The 25750-nt window shown below is 37.3% G+C and overlaps 1 protein-coding gene across 1 annotated transcript in view; it reads right to left on the reverse strand.

The window, feature by feature from the left end:
• Nucleotides 1-25750, reverse strand: part of MBD5 (methyl-CpG binding domain protein 5) — a 409514-nt gene that overhangs the window by 347923 nt on the left and 35841 nt on the right. Inside the window, exon 3 of the mRNA XM_036319644.1 lies at nt 13181-13297. The gene's annotated coding sequence lies outside the window, so the exon portion shown is untranslated. The remainder of the gene's footprint in view (nt 1-13180; nt 13298-25750) is intronic.

Raw genomic sequence — 25750 nt, forward strand, 5'->3', positions numbered from 1 at the left:
TGAGGAGAGACAATACAGAGAGACTTTTACAGAAAAGAAATAAGGCCTCCACCAATAGCCAGAATCAACTGCTAGGTAGATGAATGAACAATGTTGCAGATGATTTTAGCCTTCACAGCCTTCCAGTCCTCAAGCTGAGATCCCAAGCATCATGGAACTAAGAAAAACCATCCCTGCTGTGACCTGTCTGAAATCCTGACCCAGAATCTGTGGGTATAATAAACGGCTGTTCTATTCCATCAATTTTGGGTAATTTGTTATGCAGCATTAGATAACTAGAACAACCTGCTTCTGTATATGTAAATTTGAGACCTGGCATTTTGAGGGTTATATGTAGGGGTTTGTACTTGTAGGAAAATCTGAGCATATCTCTGACAATGGAGGTGGGGAAGACAAGGGTAGGTTAACATCCTATCTAATTTTCCCTGTCTATATATGGTTCTTTACTTTCTCTTGCCTTGAGAACATTCTACTCTATTCCCTCAGCCTTAACATTCATCTTCCCAGTGAGTCAACACTCACTCTAATCTTCTCCTGGCAAATTCCTACTCTCCTTAAAGGTCTTAGGTATCACACAAAATATCACATTCTCCCAGAAGACTCTCCTAACTGCTAATGAATGAATTGGGTGCCCTCACTACCAGACTATAGTGAGTTTATCACACTATGTTCTAGTTCAGGGGTGGGCAAACTTTTTGACTCGAGGGCCACAATGGGTTCTTAAACTGGACCGGAGGGCCGGAACAAAAGCATGGATGAGTGTTTGTGTGAACTAATATAAATTCAAAGTAAACATCATTACATAAAAGGGTACGGTCTTTTTATTCAATAGTTTTATTCATTTCAAACGGGCCGGATCCGGCCCGCGGGCCGTAGTTTGCCCACGGCTGTTATAGTTGTTTGTCTGTCTAACTTACTAGTCTGTAAGCTCCTTGAGGGCACGGACTTTCTCATTCACTAATGCATGCCAGCATAAATATCATTTGATGAATGAGTGTATGAGTGCCTGAATGCTCTTTTTTTCCTCTACCCTGGTATAAAACATGAGCTGAAAGAAAAGACATTAGAAAATTAGAGGAGGGAATATTCAGAAATTGCAGATTGGAGAGGAATGAACAAAGATACATGTAATTTACCAGCTTTTCAAATGAGGCTTTCCTGATTCAGAGTATCCAAAATATATCAAAGGCATTGGGTCTGATAAATTTCAGAGGTAAACAGTCTCCATTCCAGTTCCAGAAAATTTGGCAAATCAGACACATTCTCCGTCAATTTGTTTTACCTCTCTCTCCCAACACTCTCTCTTACTTCCGCATGTTATCCAGTGATGGCGAACCTTTTGAGCTTGGCGTGTCAGCATTTTGAAAAACCCTAACTTAACTCTGGTGCCGTGTCACATATAGAAATTTTTTGATATTTGCAACCACAGTAAAATAAAGACTTATATTTTTGATATTTCTTTTATATATTTAAATGCCATTTAACAAAGAAAAATCAACCGAAAAAATGAGTTCGCGTGTCACCTCTGACACGCGTGTCACAGGTTTGCCATCACTGCTAGAGCCTCCTGATAACCTCCTGATATCCCAAATCTCCTAATTTACCTAGATTTGCCACTGCAGTGCCTCATACTTAGGCTGATACATCTTTCACAATCAAACTCCTGGAAAGAGTGTGACATCACTGCCTCCTTCCCTTTACCTTTACTTACTACTCAAACTATAGCAACTAGGTGTCCATGACCATTAATACAGGCCATAATTCATATTTATATTGGCAAATCCAATAATACTTTGAATCATTATTTTTCTTACTTTCAGTATTTTACTCAGCCCATTTCTCGACATTTTTCTTTCTATGGCTTGGAGACACCAGATAGTTTCTCTCCTGTCCCACTGATTTTTAGCCTCTTTTGTATTTGTTCTCTGGTAACCCTACATCAGTGGCTCTCAACCTTGGCTGTACATTAAAATCACCAGGGGAGCTTTTGAAACATGGGATATCTTAGGACACACTGAGACCAATTTACATGTGGAGCCCAGGTACCACATTTTTAAGAAGCTCAGAGGTAATTTAGATGCACTGTAAAAGTTAAGAACCTCTGCCTTATATGTTGTCTGACACAGGCTTTCTTCCCTTATAGTATGCATTCATTCCCCTGTACAAACTCTCCTGGCTTCAGTTATGATCTATGTGTTGATAAATCTCTTGCCAAATGAAGATCTCTCTTCTGATCTCAGACCCATGTATTTAACTCTTTTGTTTGGATACAAACATTTTGATATGTCTCAAACTTAGCCAATCACATCCCCCATATAACACACTCCTCTTATTACTGACCACCCAGAGACTACTAAATTCCAATTACAACTCTTAAATCTCTCCCCATTCTATTATTTTCCATTCCCATTCCCACAGGTCCCCAACATTGCTTAAATGGACTGATGCTAGTGGTTCTTACCTGGCCTCCCAACTGCAATCTTGCTCTCCTCCCATCCATACTCTTCTACAACCACAATGATTTTTCCAAAATGAACATTTTATTACATTACTCTATTCACATCACTCAAACTTTATCAGGCTTTAAACCTGCCAATGGCTTTTTATTTACTTCAGAATAGTTTCTGAGTATCTTAACACAGCTTATAAAATTCTTCATAACTATGCAACTTCCTGCCTTCCCCCCACATTCATTGTTCAACTACTAAACTTCCAGTTCTTAGAAAGGCATTCCTTCTCTCTTTTCTAGGCACTGGTACAAGATTTTTTCTACCTGAAATAGTCTTTCTATATCCTTCCTGGTCTAGCTAACTACTTATTTTTCAGGTCTCAATTTAAATGCCAGCACTTCTGGGCCAGCCTTTCCTGAATTGTACAATCTGTGGTAAAGACCAGTGACTGAGTTGGTGCTCAAAAAATATTGAAATGTAGCTCCTCCACGTTTTCCAGCATGCTTTCCAGTTGGGTTGGGGAAATGAGTTTGATTTCTGGTAGGATGTGAAAGAAAAACTTAGAGGACTGGTCCTTAAAAATGTCCAGTGGGATTCATCAGGTCTCCCCATCATGGCAATGGAACAAGCCACATGTTTCTGCAAGATGGGAGAGTGCTGCCTGATACAACTGGATATTACTTACATGAAAAACAAATTCCTTGTCTGATAAATTATGAAGATTTCTGAGTTAATTTGTTCCCAAGTTTAGCCTAGTCTACTCTTACTAATAACCAACAGCTATACACTCCCATAGGACCCTTTTATTATTTAACACATTTTTTTATTTTATTCTCTGCTTCTCTTCCCTTGTAAGACTATTAACATTTTAAGAAAAGTTTTGTGCTTCTCTTGTTCACTGCCTTGTGTCTAGAATCTAGCATAGTGCTTGAAACATAGAAGGCATTGAGAAAATATTTGTTACATGAATGAATGAATCAATATAATCTATCTTAATAGAATATTAGTAATATGTAATATTGTAATACTATACACCAGATACTTTATCTGACAGTATTTTTTTCCTTTTTCTTAAGTTAAAAGCAGAGGATTACATTTTATATCATTTTATTTTCTTCACTTAACATAAGGATATACCTTTGTTATCATAAATTCATCATAAATATCATTTATAATAAGTACATAATGTTCCTATATATATAAAAATACTGTCATATAGCCAAATATTTCCTGGTGTTGGACACTTAGGTGGTTTCCTGCAAATAATTTTAGACAAAAGGTAGTTTCTGTCTATCCTTGTTCAACTTACATTTTGAATCATTTCTCCCACATTTCATTTTCTTTTCTAAACTGTAGTTTCGCCCTAACCGGTTTGGCTCAGTGGATAGAGCATCAGCCTGAGGACTCAAGGGTCCCAGGTTCGATTCCAGTCAAGGGCATGTACCTTGGTTGTGGGCACATACCCAGTAGGGAGTGTGCAGGAGGCAGCTGATCGATGTTTCTCTCTCATCGATGTTTCTAACTCTCTATCCCTCTTCCTTCCTCTCTGTAAAAAATCAATAAAATATATTAAAAAAAAAACCCCAAAAACCTGTAGTTTCCCCAAAAGCTATAATTTTGTCTTAAAATTCTTCTACCCTATGGTATATCTTGCAAGATGCCTTGAAATGAATAAACATTGATAATACGTATTAAGTTTTAAACAAAGTAAACTTGAAGCTATCAATTCCAAAACTAATGGTACTTCTAAATATTGTATAAACAAGACATGAATAAACAAAATATGGTCATAAGCAAAATCTCCATATTTCCATTATGTGTGAAATGAGAGATGGTTGTCTCTAAGACAGCGTTTCTCAACCTAACACTGTTAACATTTTGGACTGAATACTTCTTTGTTGGTGGTGGCTGTCCTATGTATGATAAGATGGTTAACAGCAACCCTAACCTCTACGCAACCTGATTCCCTCAGGTGAGGACGATCAAAAATATCCCCAAGCCCTGGCCCGGTGGATCAGTTGGTTGGATTGTCCTCCTGTATATTAAAATATTGCAGGCTTAGCCTTAGCTTGTGGGTTCAGTTGTTAGAGCATTGGCCCACGCATCAAAGGATCTGCTCAAGGGCACATACCTAGGTTACAGGTTTGATCCCCGTGCCAGAGGCAACAAATCGATGTGTCTCTCTCACAATGATGTTTCTCTTTCTTTCTTTCTTTCTTTCTTTCTTTCTTTCTTCTTTCTTTCTTTCTTTCTTTCTTTCTTTCTTTCTTTCTTTTTTCTTTCTTTTCTTTCTTTCTTTCCTTCCTTCTTTCCTTCTTTCCTTCTTTCTTTCCTTCCTCCCTTCCTCCCTCCCTCCCTCCCTCCCTCCCTCCCTCCCTTCCTTCCTTTCTTTCTCTTTCTTTCTTTCTTTCTTTCTTTCTTCTTTCTTTCTTTCTTTCTTTCTTTCTTTCTTCTTTCTTTCTCTCTCTCTCTCTCTCTCTCTCTCTCTCTCTCTCTCTCTCTCTCTCTCTCTCTCTCCCCCCTCACTTCTGCCCACTCTCACTTAAAAAAAAAAAAAATCAATGGGAAAAATATCCTCTGTGAGGATTAACAAAACAAACAAAAAGGTTGAAGGTTCAATTCCTGGTCAGGGTACATTCCTAGATTCTCAGTTTGATCCCGAGTTGGGCATATGCAGAGGGCAACTGTTTGATGTTTCTCTTTCACATTGATGTCTCTCTCTCAAAATCAATAAAAACATTTCCTCAGGTGAGGATTAAAATCTATAATAATAAAAGTGTAATATGCTGATTAGACCGAATGTCCTTCTGGATGACCTTCCAGACGAAGCCTGGGCTGCAAGGGAAGTCCAGGTCTCGGGTGCCAGAGGGAAGCCAGTGCTGGCTGCTGGGGGAAGGAAGGCCTATTCTTGCATGAATTTTGTGCAACGGGCCTCTAGTATATTTACTAGTATATCTCCAAACATTGCCAAATTTCCCAGAGAGTCAAAATCACCCCCAGTTGAGAACCACTGCTCTAAGGTAAGGAAGAATACTTTATAACTCTATAGCTTTGTCTTTTCAGTAATTCATCCCCCCCTCCCCCCCCCCCAGTTTTTCCATAACTCCTAACAAATTACCAGGATAAAGGTTTACAGTCTGCAATTCCTTTTCTTTCTCTGCTCTGTTGCACAGTATTACAGTATTCTCTCCCTTATCTGTGATTTCATTTTCCACAGTTTCAGTTATCCACAGTGAGCCATGGTCCAAAAATATTGAATGATAAATTCCAGTAATAAACAATTCATAAGTTTTAAATAGTGCACTGATCGAAGTAGTGTGATAGAATATGTGTTTTTCTGCTCTGTGCTGCCCCAGTACCTGCCTGAATCAGCCCGCTGCCCAGCATATCCAGCTGTATATGCTGCCCACCCATTAGTCACTTAGTTGCCATTTTGGTTATCAGATCCTCTGTCTTAGTATCAACTGTACTTGTAACCCTTATTTTACTTAATTATTGCCCCAAAGTAGTGCCCACTACAAGAGTAGTGATGCTGGCAATTTGGATATGCCAATGAGAAGCTATAAAGTGCTTCCTTTAAGTAAAAATGTGAAAGAAGAAAATTGTATGTCATGTTTGCTAAGATCTACAGTAAGAACAAATTTCTGTGAAACTAATTTATAAATTAAACTTTACCATAGGTATGCACATATAGGAAATAAGAGCACATATAGTATTTGTACTATCCTTGGTTTCAATCATAAGGGAGAACTAGTGTAATTTTCTTCCAAAGAGTCAAAAGCATATCAAAGAAAGAAAAGAGAAAAGTCTAAATCTTAAACTGATCGTATGAGTTGTCCTGGAGTAAATAAAAATTTACAATATTGTTCTTTTAACTCTTAAGAGTATGTCAATTACCTTTTCTATATTATCTTTTAAAAATAAAGGGTACCTTAATTTCCTTTCTCTCCCACATCAGACCATTTAAAATGGCTTGATAGCTCAGTGATCCCAATTAACATTTAACATTGCAAGCACTGAACATTTGAAACTGCTTATTCACTCAGAGCATTTTTTCAAGCCTGTTGAAGGTATAGAGAAGACTTCAAAAAGGTATCAAGAAGACTCTAAAAAATCACTGTAATGAAATTAGTTAAAAAATGAGTATTATGCATGCAAACATGTATTGCTCACAATAAGTAAATTTATTTATAGTATACCACATACTCTTAAAACACTTTATAAATGATAAATCCATAATGTTCCCTCCTTTTATAAAAAATTAAATTTAATCATATGAAATAAAATCTTTAAATAAAAATATCTTCTTAAAATACACCCTATATTACTATAGTATACTCTATATTACTATAGTAGACCCTATAATACTATAGCACTTTAACACTAAGTAAATTAAGAGCACTTTTCACTTAAATGTAGATTGTATATGTATTAAAGGGATTAAACAATAAAACCAATAATATAAAATATCACAGGTGGTCAAGTATAAATGATTTTTGAGCAAATAGATTTAATTTTGTATATTCTTCAAGCTTTAACGTTGAAATGACATAAGGAACTAATTTAAATTTCTAAAGCAACAGAACAAGGGAAAATTTGTTCACTTTCAAACACTTCTTAAAAAATGTTACCTTAATATTCACTGTGTTCCTTTAGTAATTTGAAAAATGAACATTTCTAGGACAAACATTTTCCCACCTGTTAAAAAGAGCTGCTGAATCTGGAGTTCTTAATTGTGATCCAACATTATTAAGTAACTAGGTATCTGCTGGAAGATAGGTCAACCTTTTAACTAGGTTTAGAGGGCAAAGAGCAACCACTTGCCATGCTTTTACTTATGCATTTATTATTTGTACCCCACTAGCTTCACTAATGATTTAAGATGATTTACCTGGTCTTCATACATTGGAGTTATAAGGCAGTGCTTAGTGGTTGAAAAAGCACTGGTCTTGGATTCAGACACACGTAGGTCTGAATCATGTCTCTGTGGCACAGAATCCATGGACCTTTGGTCAAGTCACTTATTTTATTCTCATAATAGCAGATTATATACCTATTAGCTCTAATAACTGTAATTACCTAGCTTGTGGCAGACATTCCATAAGTTATTTTTGTTCCTAATCAAAAATGTTTAGACTTTTTAAATATTTTACAGTATCCTGTTCTAGATCCAAGAAAGATAAGGTTTTGGCACTGTATCGAATAGGAAAAAACATTAATATCTCAAAATACCAATGCAAATGCCATTCTGGACTCTGGTGTAGTGTTTAAATACTTTATACTATACTAGAGGCCCAGTGCACAAAAATTTGTGCACTGGGGAGGGGGGGTGTCCCTAAGCCCAGCCTGTGCCCTCTGACAGTCTGGGACCCCTCGGGGGATGTCCACCAGCTGGCTTAGGCATGCTCCCCAGGGGATCAGGCCTAAACTGTCAGTCAGACATCCCTCTGGCAGCCCAGGAGCCCTTGGGGGATGTCCACTTGCCAGCAGGGAGCAGTCCTAAGCTGCAGTCGGACATCCTTAGCACTGCTGAGGAGGCGGGAAAGGCTCCCGCCACCACCGCTGTGCTGGCAGCCGTCAGCCTGCCTTGTGGCTGAGCAGAGCTCCCCCTGTGGGAGCACACTGACCACCAGAGGGCAGCTCCTGCATTGAGCGTCTGCCCCATGGTGGTCAGTGTGTGTCATAGTGACCAGTCATTCCCAGTCGTTCTGCTGTTAGGGTCATTTTGCATATTACCTTTTTATTATATAGGATAGAGGCCTGGTGCACACAGGTAGGGGCTGGCTGGTTTGCCCTGAAGGGTGTCCCAGATCAGGGTGGGGGTCCCGCTGGGGTAGCTGGCCAGCCTGGGTGAGAGGCTGATGGCTGTTTGCAGGCTGGCCAAGCCCCCTAGCAGGAACCCTCACCCCATGGGGGTGTGACCAGCCTGGGTGAGGGGCTAAGGGCCATTTTCAGGCTGGCATGCTCCCCGGCGACCCAAGTTCCCAGCCTCTCCTTTTTATCTTTTTTTTTTTATGGGATTTATTTATCTTCTATAATTGAAACTTTGTAGCCTTGAGCAAAGGCCAGGGCCAGGCAGGGCAGGCAGGAAGCTTAGCTTCCTCCATTGCTGGGGGAAACCCAAGCCTCCTGCTCGCTCCAGCTCAGTGGCCACCGCCATCTTAGTTGGGTTAATTTGCATACTCACTCCTGATTGACTTGTGGGCGTGGCTTGTGGGTGTGGTTTGAGCATAGTGGAGGGACGGTTAACTTGCATGTCTCTCTTTTTTAAAAATATATTTTTATTGATTTCAGAGAGGAAGGAAGATGGAGAGACAAAAACATCCATGATGAGAGAGAATCATGGATCGGCTTCCTCTTGCAAGTCCCCCACTGGGGATTGAGCCCAAAACCCGGGCATGTGCCCTTGACCAGAATCGAATCTGGGACCTTTCAGTTCACAGGCTGATGCTCTATCCACTGAGCCAAACCGGCTAGGGCATGCATGTCTCTTTTATTATATAGGATACTCATACTACTAAATGTAGTTATTAATACTACTTAAAGGGCACATATAAAGATGATAGTGGAAATTAAAATTTCAAGACAGATACAATATAAATGGGATTTTAAAACATTTTAAAGTCCCTGAGTAAACCTTCATTTTAGAGCAGTAGGCTTCAAATACAAGGCTCTGAACTGAATTTTCCTAGAGGTTTGTAAGAAATACTAGGATATACTAATCCTTAGAATGCCAATACATTTTGATCAAGTTTTGTCTACAACTTATTAAAACTTTAATTACTCTCTGAAGCAGGTTCAAGGAAATTCCAAAGAAAGAAACTTCTTTAGAAATTAAAATTTTTTTAAATACTTTTGGAAGCTGAGTCTTAAGCTATTTAAATAAACAAAATTATGTCTTCAATTCACTGAATTATCTATATTGACTCTTGATTGGAGTTGTATATTTTTGAAATGTCTGATATGTGAAAATTTAAAGAATATACTGATAACAAAATCATGCACAGAAAAAATACATTTTAAATTAATAATCTGGTTTATAAACAAACAAACAAAACTAATAATTCTGAGCATTGGTGCAAAGAAATATCTAAATCAGTGATTCTACATTGAAATCTCCACCTGGAAAGCTTATTAAAACAGAGTGCAGTCCAGTTGGTGTGGTTCAATGTTTGAACATCAACCCAGGAACCAGTTCAACTCCTGGTCAGGGAACATGCCTGCATTGTAGGCTGGATCCCCAGTTGTGGGGGTGCAGGAGGCAGCTAACCAATGATTCTCTCTCATCATTGATGTTTCTATCTCTTCCTCTTCCTTCTCTGAAATGTATATATATATATATATATATATATATATATATATATATATATATATATATATTTAAAAAAATAAAACAGAGTGTGGGGTCCCACAACCAGAACTTCTGATTCAATAGGTCCTTGGAATTTGCATTTCCAACAAATTCCCAGGTGATGCTGATGCTGCTGGCCAGGTTTGTTTAGCAGGCTGCGAGAATCACTGGTCCAAACATCCTTAAATCCTCATTACTTCTAGTCTACTTTAACCTGAATAATCTGTTACATTTTCTAGACCCAATTCATCCATTTATTCCTACAGCTATTTCTTGGCCAGGCTGTTTAAAAAGTGGTGAACATGACAGGTAAGGTTCCTGTTCTTCTGGAGCTCCATTACATTTCATTGGTAAGAGAAACAATAAACATGTAAACAAATAGGAAAATACTGGATGGTAGGAGGTGCTATACCCAATGAAAAGACGGTGATGTGACTTGAGTGATTTCTTTAGATTGGTGGTTGGTGGTTGGAGAAGACTTCTCTGAGGAGTTAACATTTAAGATAAGACCTGACTAACAAGAGCCAGACAGGGAAAAGACTGAAGGGAAGAACATTCTGAAGGGAAGATACAGGGAATACTTGCTGTAAATATTCTAAAACAGGAAGGAGCTTGATGTGTAAGAAACTGAATATGGATTACAAATGAGGGTGGAGAGACAATCAGGGGCCAAATCAATCATGTAGGGTCATTTGTTATGAAGATTAAATAGGATGAATATACAATAGGCAGTAATTACATGTTATTTCGTGGGCACTTAACAAACATTACTTATAAAAATGTTATTCCAGATCAGTCTCCTCTGCTCTTCCAGATATATGTATCAGTTCAAAACAATTAAAGAAAAATTAAAACATGCTGGGTTTTCAAGGAAATTCTTTTGTATCTGGATTCCCATAGCTTCAACTTCCCAATGACCTTATGTCATATATGTCTATATCTGAATGTTTAAATACACCTATATAACAGTAAACCTAAATATAATGAGTATGCATTTTAAAATACATACAAAACCTTATACACCAAATAAATGTTGCCCCATTCAAAGTATAGGATTACAAGGCTACAATTGTTCCAAATAGCTTTGAACCTCTTCTAGAAATACTAAAATTAATTTAAAAGCCCCACAAAAGTCTACTGCTTTTTAACTTTTACTTGTTTTTGACCAAGAAACAAACAAAACACAAAAACAAAAATCTTGCTCATTAATCATTACTCAGAAAGCTGTCTGTAAATTATCTGATAATACAGGTAACGTTCAAAATAATGGCACAGACTGTGAAGACTATCTGAGTTACAAAAGCATTTAAACAAAATAGCAGCACTGAAATGAGCGCATAGCCTCTCATGTGATTACTTTCTAAGAAAAAAAAAATTCTTGTTTGCAAGATAGTTTGAACTTGTATGCATATATGCATAACCCCTAGACACAGGCCTGAGGGTGGGGGAATAGGGGAGGGCTGGAAGAGGTTAATGGGAGGCAGGGGGGGGGGAAACCTATGTGATACTTTCTATAATAAAGATTAAAAGAAAAATATGAAAAAGAAAATAAAATAAAAGCAAATCGGCCCACGTGACTCGGTGGTTGAGCATCAACCTACGAATCAGAAAGTTCATAAACCTATGAACCAGTAGGTTCAATTCCCAGTCAGGGCACATGCTTGGGTTGCAGGCTTGATCCCCAGTGAGCAGGCATGTGGGAGGCAGCCAATCAATGATTCTCTGTCATCAGTGATGTTTCTATCACTCTCTTCCTCTCCATTCCTCTCTGAAATCAATACAAACTATATTTAAAATAAAAAAATAAATAAAAAATAAAGCAGTCTATCACCGTGTACATTGTGTATATTTGTAAAGGACAGAGTGAAATTGAGAGATCATTTATTGCAAGAGTCCAATGGGAGTATTCCTTAGGAAACTGTTACTTAACCTAATAATCTGCAAGAAAAGAAAAGACTGTTCTTCTACTTTTTCTAACTTCTTGACAGTAGTACACCAATATTCTTTCTTCCCAGCCTCAGTTATTTAATAGCTTAAAGCACATATCATGCATCTCTTAGTAAAAACTATTAGGCTTCCTTATGAAAGAGTCACAGAGATGAAGTGGATAATTTAAAAAGAAAGAAACATAGTGCCATTATTTCCAAATAAATATGAGAACTACAGCTAATATAAACAGAAAAGGATTTAGGCAGACAGTTCCTAGAGTCTAGAAGTAAAGAATGAAAATAGAGAAGCTAGGAGAAGCAAAAAGAACCCCATACTCATCCTGCATCTTATTCAAGGAGCCTTCAGCCATAATCCGGGCCTGTTGGAATTCCCACTCGCATTGCACCAAGGGATAAGGGGACTCAGAAATCATGTGAAAGCTGTAGTCGGGTTGTTTTTATGTTTGAGGAGCAAGGGTGGAGTAAAGAAAATAGATACACCCTAAAAATATTTTTCATAGAAACACTGCCATAAAATCCATAGAAACAACAGAAAAAATCCAATTAAAAAAATGGGCAGAGGAGCTGAATAGACATTCTCCAGAGAAGACATGCAGATGAACAACAGACACATGAACAGATGCTCAACATCAACTATCACTAATCATCAGGGAACTGCAAACCAAAACCTCAATGAGATATCACTTCATACCTGGCAGAATGGCTATTACCAAAAAGACAAGAAATATCAAGTGTTGCAGAGGATGTGCAGAAAAGAGAACATTCTCACATTGCTGGTGGGAATGTAAAGTAGTGCAGCCAGTTTACAGTATGGAAAACAGTATGGAGATTAATTTTAAAAATTAAAAACAGAAACCACCATACAACCAGCATTTCACTTCTGAGTATTTATCTGAAGAAAAAAATCAATTTAATTTGGAAGGAAAAGCCTCAGGAAAAGAAACAGCCACCATTAAAAGAAATAGCAAAACTATTCTATAAATAGTGATAAGATACCCTGTATTTATATAATGTCTTTCTTCCAAGAAATTCATGGTGATATATTTTTTAAAGTAAAGATAATTTTTTCTTTTAAAGATGATGAACCAATACAGAATAAGCTTGAACCACTCTTAAAAGTACATGATATTCTCATATTGAAGATTAATTACTTGGTACTAAAAAAAGAGAGAGAGAATCTTTTAAAGATATATAGGAACCTCAGATAAAGGTTTGTATCTCAGACAAAGATCTTATTATGCTCAAGTTTTCCATTGAACAATCAATGTAACAATGATGAAACATTTATACTGAACTAATGACGTGAAAGTCAGCAACACTGTACTGAAATATTTTAAAAGCTGTATCTTAAGAAGCAGAAAATAAGGGTAGATATTAATTTAGATATGACAAAACTGCTTTATTTCTTCAATGGCTTTTTAATACAATACCTTTTGTTTATATGTCCTTGTTTTTGGATAGTTTAAATTCTAGTTGGGTAGAATTTTGTAATCCCAATGTAAAGAAGAAGCTTCTAGTTAGGCAAGTCACAGGGAGCTGGTGCCATTCTATATGAGAGTAGAAGCAAAGAGTAAGTAAATTTGCCCAACATTAATGGTGAAAAAAGTAAAGATCTTGTTATTTGACTGCAAGTTGAGTGCTTTTAAGTACTACATAAACATGTATTCAATCAGATTAAATTGAAAATTATTAAGTTGCAAACAAACAAAACAAGAGAATTTCTGCTGGGTTTTTAATATTTTGTGGGCTATTATTATGTAGAAGAAAAATATCTCCCGGAAGTGAAAATTTGTGAAGGATAAAAAAATAGGTCTTATAAACATTATAAACAATGGAAAAAAGGGGACACAATTTCAATAACAGCAGGTTGGAACGTAAGGTCTCGATTGGGATGCTCTATTTCTTATTTTTCTAATGAAATATGTTACATAAATATTATAAAGTGAAAAAAATGTATAATAGACTTAGAGGGGACTATGTATGCTGTCTTTTCATCTTATTTTAAAAAATTCAATACTAACAAAAAAAGTTTGCTAACTCCCAATTATTTATGATTTAAAATAATAATACTCACATGCAATCAATCTTTTCACAAAAATATTTTCCATTTGGTAGTAAATATTTCCCAGTGTTTCAAAAGTCATATTTTCTTTCATACTCAAAACTAACCATAAACTGGCTTTGTAGATATGTTTATATCTTCATTTTTGAAAAAATATTCCCCAACATTTTATAGAACAGAAATATTAATATGATCAAAGAGAAAACACAAATTTTACACATTTGACTTCTGATTAACTTCACTAGGAATGGAACCCAGCAAACATGAGAGACAACAGAGCTCAGGTTCTTGGACAAAAAGACTTGGATTCGAATCCCTACTCTCTCACTTAGTACCTCAATGACTTTGAGCAAGTGACTTAACTTCTTTGTGCCTCTTTCATCATAAGTTTGTTGTAGGGACAATAGAAAATCATGCCCATAATGGGCAAGAAGCACAAGGCCTAATAAATATTGGTTATAATTATTGACAAGAGTTTTATAAAAGATAATCTATTCATTTTGGTTGGAAACAGTAAATGGCCTTTAGATTGTGCCAAAGGTACCGGTAAACAGGTAAGATTATTTTATTCCTTTTGGGTGCAAATGCATAAGAGAATTCTGTAATAAAAACTTCCTTCCTCTGAAGTCAGACACAATTAATAATGGAAATAGATGTGTGAGATTAGTGTGTTATGTTTCAACTGGACAGTCAGCTCCACAAGGGTGTAGACCACATTTGTTTCTTTTACCGCTTATCCTAACATCTAGCACAGCTCTGGTACTTGGTAGTGTACTAAATATCTGTTGAATGAATAAGTGAATGAATGAGCTAATGTCAATCAGAGAAGAAATAACAGGGCTAAAAGGTGAATAATGAGAAATATGACCATCTGAGATGAAAAATAAGATGCTGGTGGTTCTGGGCAAATGACAAAGATGTGTGGAGTTTAGAGAACTTGCCAGAACCAAAAAGAAATAACAAAACTTAAAGGAATCTTGACAGGAAGATAGATATGTGCTCTAGAAAAGGGAAGTTATCACAGAAGACACTGAATGAATGACAAGATTCAGAACTTAGGGCTCAGAGTGAGAGATTCTAATCTATAATATAAATATTCAAGAAGTTCTGGAAAGAGCAGATTCGGCCTAAAACTATAAACATCTGAGGCTAGAGAAAGGAAATTATGCTTTCTCAGAGTCCAAAGGATCCATGAGAATGCCTCCAGTTTTGCATATGAAGTGTGAAATATTTCCACAAAGAGAAAAGAAGCATAGAGGGAAATAGCAACTGAAAAGAAAGAGGCTATAGAATGAAAGCAGATTAGAAAGAGTCTAAAAATTATTTACATAGAATCCCACCTAAGTGAATGAAAGGAAATAATGAATATATTGGCCATGAGCAAAATAAAATGATTTTCTTACTACATTGATTCAATCACTTTCAAAATGAACAATTACTGATGTGCTTGGTTTGTGTTCTATGCTATCGGGACTTCCCCACAGTGCAGGAGGCACTATGTGAAAGAAACAGATGGATTAAAGTTATGACTTCAGGATAGACTCAAAGTATGCACAAAACAATCTGGAAAGCTTTCTGAGGGGGTGCCACCTTAGGTTGTATTGCAATACAGGGTCCATTTATGGTAAGCAAACCAAGGACTTATGGGATATTCCTAACACCTCTCCACCCTACTTACAATACATACTGTACATACTCACATTATTCCTTAGAGCGAGGTGTTTTTCTATCAAGGTTGATTTTGCTTGGCTGCAAGTTGTTACATTCTCTACAAATCAAGGCATCTTTAACCCTTCCCACAAGGTTTATATTGCTCTGGTTATACAGCCTAAATAGGTGAGATGGTGAGTACATTGGAAGTATCTGTACATAAATCATTAGTTCATTGTACATCTCTCTCATGTGTTATTTGTTCAATTAATATACACTTATGAAGCCCCTACTATGTCCCAGAAACTTTTAAATGCTAGGAACACATAATTTAAAAAGGTAGACAAGAACCCCCACCCTTGTAGAGTTTTTATTCAAGATGTTTGGGGGAATAAGGAGGTCTGGAGGAGACAATAAACAACTTAAGATTTACTTAACCCCTTTACATGAAAACTTATTTAATATTAATTTTGAAAATTGCTTAGGACTCTGACACTGTGAGCTCTTCTTACACTGAAATACACTCTAAAGAAAATGCAGTATTTTTTGGTACATGAATTATCCTTATCCTATATAATAAAAGCCTAATATGCTAAGTGTCTGATCTTCGACAGTTCAACCAGTAACTATGATGCCCACTGGACCACCAGGGGGCAGACGCTCTGACCGGTAGGTTAGCTTGCTGTTGGGGTCCAGCAGATTGGGACTGGGTGAGAGGGGCCGGACACACCCTGGAGCCCTCCCGGGGTCTCTCCCTGGCCCCGATCATGCACCGGTGGGGTCCGTTGGCCTGGCCTGTGCCCTCTCGCAATCCAGGACCCCTCGGGCTAAGTCAGAGAGCCGGTTTGGGCCCAATCCCCACAAGCCAGAACAAGGGTCCCCACTGCGGCACAAATCTGTGCACCGGCCTCTAGTATTTAATAAGTGCTGTTGAATTTGCTATAATTAGAATCAGTAAATGCTTTTCTATATTTAATCTTATCTTTATGATAGCTTGTAAAAGCATATTTATTTTATTCTTCACATCATAAAAGTAACAACTATAGTACACAAATATTGGAATCTAGAAAAATAAAGGCCTTAATCCTAGAACCTTAATATAACCAAGTATTTGTTTACATAGTTGTATATTTACATAGTTGTAATCATAATTTTTAATAATTTTGAATATTTTTATTTTATTTTAAACTTTTTTCATTACTTCATAATTTGTATTTACTTTTAAATTCAGTAGATACACAAATCAGCAAAGAAGTCATATATGTATTTACCTTTCTCACAGACCATTTAAAAAGTGTAAGATAAGCATCAAGCCAAAACCGGTTTGGCTCAGTGGATAGAGCGTCGGCCTGCGGACTGAAAGGTCCCAGGTTCGATTCCGGTCAAGGGCATGTACCTGGGTTGCGGGCATATCCCCAGTAGGAGATGTGCAGGAGGCAGCTGATCGATGTTTCTCTCTCATCGATGTTTCTAACTCTCTATCTCTCTCCCTTCCTCTCTGTAAAAAATCAATAAAATATATATATAAAAAAAAAAAAAAAAAGATAAGCATCAAATCCGGTATGTGCTTCACACTTTTTGAAGAAAGTAACATTAATTCAAATTAAACTTCTACTTCTTTTATGACCCAACATTCCTGGATAATTTTTTGAAGTTATTTGAAATTTGCTATTTGTAGAAGAGATGTCCAAAACTAAATAAGAGAATACACTGAATTTCCATATATAGTGATTTTATTAAAGGATTATAATTTTACTATTTCTCTCATATTACAACTGCCTCAGATTAACCAAAACTTACTCCTAGATTTATATGTGGATACAACATCTGCTATAATTGAAAGAAAGATTAATCACCTGCTCCTAATTCCATGCCTCCAGATTCCACCTTCACCTTGATTCTAAATTTCCTTTACACAATAAGATTAATTTTTTTTGTTTTGATTTGGTTTTAATAACTCCAAAAGATTTATTAAAGATAAAGTTGCATTTATTAACATGATAGCATGGTTTATTAAATAGCTTCAGGAATCTGGACACTAATCAAAATGTGCAAAGGAAAGTTTTAATAGGAAGGAGAGTGATCATGACTATAACTGTGATGGGGACACAGTATATGGGCAAGGGACCGCTTTCTGACTTGAGAATTTCAGGCACATGGAAAATTGTGTATTTTTTTATATTCATCCACTAACCAAGAAGATTCTTTGAAGCTACACTTTCTCTAGTTGGTATTTTCAAAGCTGATAATGCTTCTCCAACTACAACAATATCCTCAGTGGATGTTATTGCTGTCAACACTACTGTTACCTTTAATAGATATGAAAATCACCGATCTAAGACAGGCTGAATGAGGTTAGGCAAAACCTAGCACTCAGAATTATGGGAATACAAAGGTAGAGGTTTTGAAATAGGAAGATAGAGCAAAATTATTCACAATTCTGCTGAGACTCCAGGTCAGCATTTTATTAATTAGAACTGACCTAAGTAGCAATAAATAATTTCAATTACTTTATCATTTAATTTTGTTTAAAAATTTTTATAATGTTGACCTGGACATATATTTCAGTGGACTATTGAAAATGAAGACAGGAAAGCTATATGTAAAGAACAGATGACAGATGAGTCAACAATATTAAATTTATTTTTCTATAAATATGTCTTAGAAGGTTAGGTATGGGGGTCATTTGTTCAAATCTGTATAGCATTCATGAATAAAATATTTTTATAATAGAATATTTTAATAGTTAATAAAATAATTGATAAAAGAATTTAATGATAAAATAATTAATACACTTATTTTTTATATTAATTTTCCAACAAAATGACAGGATTACTGGGTAATTCCAAATTATAGCTATGGTACCAAGTTAGGTGAAATTATATGTGCAATTAATATTGACCAAAAGAAGCTCATAGTTAGCAACAAGAAGGTTAAATTGGTAATGTAGAAATTAGAGATTTGAAAGGGTGAAAATGTGTTGAAAGAAGTATCAATGGACTTACACTGGACTATTTTAGGTACCATAGAAAGGGCAGTCAGTCATATGACATTATTTGATGGTATATTTGCAGTGGCTAAGCTGTAAGCCAGTTCACTTTATGGAAATTAACAATAAAATAACTACATAAAATAAAGGCAATTTTAAATAATAATCTGACTTTCGCAATGGTAGCAGAGGCTGCCTGGTTAGGCGAGCCCGGACAGCCTGTCCCCGAAGGTCCTGCGGGATCTAACTTTGCCTCTCTCTCTCTCTCTCTCTCTCTCTCTCTCTCTCTCTCTCTCTCTCTCTCACACACACACACACACACACACACACACACACACACACTCTCCTCACATGTCCACACACTCCTCTTTTGCTCACTCACTCACTCATGCTCTCTCCCTCACTGCCGCCTTCTTCCTGCCTCTGTAGTTGGGTCTGGAGTGTTATTGACTGGTTCATGGATGGAGTCTCCTCTCCAGGTGTCTGGTTATGTGGCTCGCTCCCTACTACATTGGCCAAACAGGACAAAATGCAACTCGACAAGACACGACACAAAGGGAACAAAACACGAATGTACTCATGACACCGATAACCCCAATATAAGTGACCACCAGAGAAAAGAGAATTAGGGGAGAGAAAAGAGAGCACAAATGATATCGAAGAGAGAAAAAATGAGAGAAAAGAAGAAAAAGAAAAAGGAAAAAAATATGTATATGGTGAAAAAACACCAGAGAACAAACAGATAAACCAAAACATACAAACCCCAAATACCCAGTAAAGAGGGTGGGGGCAGAATCTGTAGAGGCCGAGCTTATATACATAAAGTAAGTTTAAGGAATTGGATGAATATGGGGAGGACCTCAGTTCAGTACAGAGGAAGTAGAAAGAAGATGAGTGATAAGAAGAAAGCGAAAGAGAAGAAAAAAAATAATAAAAATTTTAAAAATTAATTACAAAAAATAGGATGAAATAAAAAAACTAGGATGAAAAATAATTGTGAAAAGAAATAGAAAATAAAGAAACAAATGGAAAAGGAAAAATAAAGAAAAAAGAAAAAAGAGATAACAAAATAATAATAAAATAAAACAAAAATGAAAAAGTGAAGTGTCGTTCCTTTCCACGGAGTTTTAATTCCCCATAAGGGCTGGTCTTAATTCCCCACTCTTCTGTACTGTCTGCTGCTTCTCGGTTTCCTGTTGCTGCGACCAAACGACCTCTCTTTAGGCCAGTCACTGCGGACTCTCAGGGACTGAGAATTACATATAGCAGCAGTCAACAGACAGGGGAATGAATTATACATAATTGATAGTAAACACTGGCACATTTGGTGTATTTAGAGTAATCTGCCAATCCTCAAATAGAAGGTTAGTCAAATACAATGCCAACTTGATATACATGTAAACAAGTGCCCACTGTATACACACACCATTCAGTATACTAGCTCAAAATCTGACTAAAGTTACTAGATTCACATCTGTCATCTAGTCATAATCAGTCATAAACCTAGAAAGAACCTTAGGAATCACTTGAAAAATATGCTTGTGCACTAACAAAACAAACTCCAATGCTTATAAAATAGTTGAGAGTAACATGTATTGGTTCAAGCTCTGAAGCACCAGATATAAATAAATAAATAAATAAATAAATAAATAAATAAAAATAAATAAATAAATAAATAAATAAATAAATAAATAAATAAATTCCCCCAAATCTATAAAAATTCAACAGGATAGAAGCTGACCTTGACCAAGACTAGAATTCTAGACTGTTGTTAAACAGGAGTTTTTGGCACTGACAATCACATTCCACACATTAGAATACCTTGAGTAGATCCTAAAACTGGTATGGAATCTGGCAGTGTTCCATAATCTAACATGCAAATAAAAGTGAAGATATAACAGAATTGAGCTCTGATGGTCAATACAAGACTGTATTAAGTATAAGCTAAAAGCATTTTTTCTCTTCTGATGCTACGAAAGTTACGTATTTTGGAGGCTTTCCCTCCAAATTGCTTTAGAATAAAACAGATTTATTTTATACAATCCTATTCCTCTCAACCTGAATCAAAATACTCTTTCTTTATTTTGAACTTGAGCACTAGGAGTGATTGTCACTTGTCCTTGTATCTCAAGTACCTCATTCATAGCAGGGACTTGACATATATTCTTTGAACCCCATTTACTTTGAACCACAGCCTCTTACTCGGTTTAAGAAATATCTAAAATTATAATCCTTAATAGAGTAGCCCAGTCCATAGTACAGAAAATAAAAACCCTACTTTTATGTGAACTTCCATTCTCTGATTTCTAAAGTCCATCAAGTTTAGGCCTTATTTCTCTGTGGAAGCAGATATTCTCATGGTTACTCTACTTCCTTTTTGCCAATAAATTATTACTTAATATCTGCATGAACATATTTTAGAAGTCTGACAATTTTGTGGCTACCTAAATAATGCATCAAATTGAACAGGGACCCTGTATCTCCAAAGCCCAGTAACAAGAGCACTCAAGATGCTAATAAAATCACCATTCTGGCTCTGGCCAGGTAACTCTTTTAGTTGAAGTGTCATCCCTGATGTGCGAAGGTTACAGGTTTGATCCCTATTCAGGGCACGTACAAGAAGCAACAAAGGAATGCATAAAGATATGGAACAAATTGATGTTTCTCTCCTCCCTCCCTCCCTCCCTCCCTCCCTCCCTCCCTCCCTCCCTTCCCTTCCTTCTTTCCCTTCCTCTCTCTCTGTAAGATCAAAAAAAATTTTTTTTTAAATCACCATTCCAACAACACAGGAAAAGACATATATTTCCATAGAAATATATTATCAGATAAAACTAAAGGCACATTATTAAGGGGTATGCAGAGCTTATAAGGTAATTGTGCACCATTTATCTGACAATGGTCTAGACTGCAATTTATTTGAGGAGCTTCAAATTTAAGGACAGATGTTATAGATCAGAGGTCAGTGAAGTTTTTCACTACAAGGTGTCAGACAGTAAATATTTTAGGCTGTACGGGTCACTTACAGTCTCTTCTATTTTTGTTTGCCTTTAAAAATGTAAGACATTTTTTAGTTTAAGGTCCCTATAAAAATAGGCTGCAGGCCAGATTTGGCCTATGGGTCATTTGTTGAGCCCTAATATAAAATTACTTGCCTCTTGCCTCTACTAGATTCTGAGAATTTAGAGAGAAGGAATGGAACATGTTTTATGCACTTTAATATTTTCACTGTTTAGTAAAATAACTTGTACATAGAAGCCATTCAATAAATATTAGGTTAATACATAAATGAGTGAATGAGCACATCTGTCAGCAGTCTAGTAACAGACTCATTACTTAAAGTGTTAGTTGTTTGTGCTGCTCACCAATAGCTGGTTCCTCTCTCTGAGGCATAGAAGACTAACCACTCCCAGCCTGTGTTTGGATGTGTGAATTCTGGGCTGGAACACTTAATTGCAGTTGTAAGACCTTCCAGGGTAATCAGCAATGATTGAAATGGTGGCTGCTCCATAAGGTCCCTAAGTGACTATTATGAGCAGAGGTAACTCTGATCATGATGGACATGCAAGGAGAACCAGAAATAAACACTTGTTGTTTTAAACCACTGAGGTTTTGTGGTTGTTTCTCACTACCTCACAATATAGCCTATCCTGACTGACACCAAGCATACTCTCATCTTCAGTCTACTTGCAATCTATTTTAAAACTCACACAAGGCTGTAGTATAAAGAAAGACAAAAACATCTTTATTACTCTGCAAAAAATATTAAGTGCTTCAAGTTTTTAAACTAGTTCCTAAGGGTGATCTAGGGCAAACTACCAATCATTTGAGAACTATTTTTCTACCCGGGATTAAATAATCAGGATAATATTTACTTTCTAAGATGCACTTGTAGGGCAAATTAAGAAAACAACTATATAGATTTTATTTACAAATGAATAAGTTGGCTTATTATTAGTGGCTCCTGATTTCTTGCAAACTAGTTATTTTGATTGTTAATACATTCATATGGGGACTAAATAAAAAACTAGATTAAGTATTTTCTCATATATTTAATTCTTATATACTGCTATTTTCTAAAATCTCTATTGTTAAATTGTACATATAAACTCAAGTCCAGTCAATTATTGTGAGAGTGAAGACCGCGAGATTCAGAAATACTTGAGATACATCATCCAATTGCAATCATGGATTTTATTTAGATCTTGATTAAAATAGAGAATTATAAAATAAAATAAAAACAATCTCCACAAAAAGCCAAACTTATAACTGGAAAAACCTGAAAACTGATTAGTGCATGATGATAATTAAGGACTACTTCTAACTTTTTAAAGTATAATAATGGTAGAGTAGTTATTTTTAGATTGAGATTTTTAGATATACATATAGCAATATTTATAGATGAGAAAAAAGATCTAATATATAATGTTATAACACTTTCAGGACAATTATTTCAATTTCTCTTAGCCTAGTCTAGCACTTTAGGAAAGAAGGGCAATGGGATGGAGGTTAAAAAAAAGATAGGGGGCAGGGTTCTAAACTCCTACTATGATTTCAAATAGAGCAAATCAATTTTTACCTTTGCTTGTGACTACCCAAAAAAATAGAAACAAAAAATTAACTCAGAAACAAACCTGACTAAATCCAATTTATACCACTATGTCTATAACTGTGTCATCTTTGGCCACCCCTTGACATATAAACCCTCTGCTAGAGCCTGCTATAAGCTTCATTTGTTGGCACACTCTACTCAGCTCATTCCTTGAGCCATCCTATGTAACAAAGAGGTAATATGCAAATTGACCCTCACTCCATCACAAGATGGGAGCGCCCACAGTAGAGGCAGGGTTCTAGTAACACAAGATGGCTGCACCCATAGGGACCTGAGGCTGCGTGGCACTAGGCCGGGGCAGGGGACCTGAGGCCATGGCCCCCGCCCGGCGGGGCTTGACGGGGGACCTCAGGCCATGCCCTCCACCCCCGGGGACCTGAGGCCGCGCCCCCTGCCCCAGTGCAGGGCCGGGGGACCTCAGGCCGCACCCTCTGCCTTGGCATTGGGCTTGGGGACCTGAGGTTGCACTGGACTGGGGAACCTGAAAGGGGGTGGGGACGGCTGCGTCTGGATCTTGCCCAATGGGTGTGGGGCCGGCCGGGTCTGGGTCTTGTGCAATTTCAAGGTGCACATGGGTGGGCGGGGACTTGACTCTGGGTCCCGCAGCGTGCCCCAGACTCTGACAGAAGATTTTCACATACATTTTACTAATTTTCTTTCATCTCTGACACTCTATAATAGAGAAAGGGCAAATAGCAATATTAAAATATTTCCTCGCCGAAACCGGTTTGGCTCAGTGGCTAGAGCGTCGGCCTGAGGACTGAAAGGTCCCAGGTTCAATTCCGGTCAAGGGCATGTACCTGGGTTGCGGGCACATCTCCAGTGGGAAATGTGCAGGAGGCAGCTGATCGATGTTTCTCTCTCGTCGATGTTTCTAACTCTCTATCTCTCTCCCTTCCTCTCTAAAAAATCAATAAAATATATTAAAAAAAAAAAAAAGACTAACTGTGTGGGCAGGACTCCTGCCTTGTTCCTTTAAAAAATATATATATATTTCCTCTAATTAATCTCCTTTTAATGTGCACGAATTTCATGCACCAGGCCCCTACTCTTTCCAATAATCCCTTCTAACAATACTTTTCTACTGCACCTCTATTATTGCTAGTACTAGAGGCCTGGTTCACGAATTCGTGCATGGGTGGGGTCCATCGGCCTGGCTGGGGATCAGGGCTAACAGTGGCTGTCTCGCCCAGCTCAGCCAGGTTGGGGGAAGGACTGCAGGAGGTTGGCCAACCACAGGAAGTTGGCTGTGGGAGCACACTGACCATCCTGCTGGCCAAAGGGAGGGACTACAGGAGGTTGGGTGGCCACGGGAGGTTGGCTGTGGGAGCGCACTAACCACTAGGGGGCAGCTCCTGTGTTGAGCTGCCCCCTGGTGGTCAGTGCACATCATAGCTACTGGTCGATTGAGCAGTTGTAAAAGTTGCTTAGGCTTTTAGATATATAGGTAATTACTAATTAACAATTGACAATCCCCCATGCCACATCATCACCACAAAATGCTCCCTCTCGAGACCTATTTGCCTAATAGGAACCCAGAGGACACCATTCTCCGGTGGCCCTTTCTACAGAAGGGAGTCTTTATTCTCCCAACACCTCTCTGTTTAACACCACAACAGAGTCTGGAGGAAGAAGGAAGTCAGCACTCCTCTAGTGACTCATGATCATTTCAAAATCATTACTGCCATATCCTCATGTCAAAAATTCTATTCTGTTGAGGTTTATTATTTTCCAGTTATACCCACATTTCTTTTGAAAAGCAAATAGTATATCTATGAATTTTTTTAATATGAAAGCTCACATTAATTTGTTTTTGTCCTCCTCATCAATATTTACTGTAAGTCCAACAAATACCAAGCTAAATAGTATAGCAGTAGGGCAGTGTTCCGTGTTCCTCTTTTGAAGGAGTCCTTGCAGCAATCCATGTAGTAGTTCATACAGCCACCTGGGAGTTTTCTTTCTGGCCTCCTAGATCGTGGCTTCCATACAAGATCAGACACACATCAAGCAGGTGAGGGAGTTACACTGACCTGGAGGCCTCATGCCCCACCTGGCGTCATTATTTCTTGTAACAACTCTATAGGCATATCTCCCCTTCAAGGGACGTATCCATTTTTAAGAGTCACCACATACAGGGAAATGCAGAGATATGGCTTCCAGCCAGGTATTTATAGTGCTATCAGTACACATGAAGTTTATCAATTAGGAGTCATTTTTACCATAAGCAATGTTGCCTAGTGACACAGCTGATATACTACCTTTATCAGGTTACCAAGGAAACAGACTAGAGCGTTAATAGAAGGTCAAACACTCATGCTGAAGGAGAAAAGGTTTTGTTACACCTTTGCCCATATAGGGCAAGAGGCTTTCTTATAGCACTGGTGAGAGAAGAGAATAATAACCATTCAGTTACCAGGAGATTTTAAACATCAGCTTTGGAAGACAGGAGGGAAATGGAAGTAGGGGACAGTGTAAAAGTGGAAAGGAATTGAATAAAATTATTTTGCAGCCTGAACTCTATCCTATATCTATTTAGCTCCAGTTAACAGTTAAATAAAAATGGAGCTGAATTTAATATTTTTATTTTGTAGGAAAGTAGGGAGAGATTTTAAACTATACAGTGGGGCCTTGACTTACGAGTGTCCCGAGTAACGAGTTTTTTTGAGATACCAGCTGTGTCTCGGCCGATT

This window comes from Myotis myotis, unplaced genomic scaffold (assembly GCF_014108235.1).
Source record: "Myotis myotis isolate mMyoMyo1 unplaced genomic scaffold, mMyoMyo1.p scaffold_m19_p_8, whole genome shotgun sequence".
In the NCBI taxonomy this organism is placed as follows: domain Eukaryota; kingdom Metazoa; phylum Chordata; class Mammalia; order Chiroptera; family Vespertilionidae; genus Myotis; species Myotis myotis.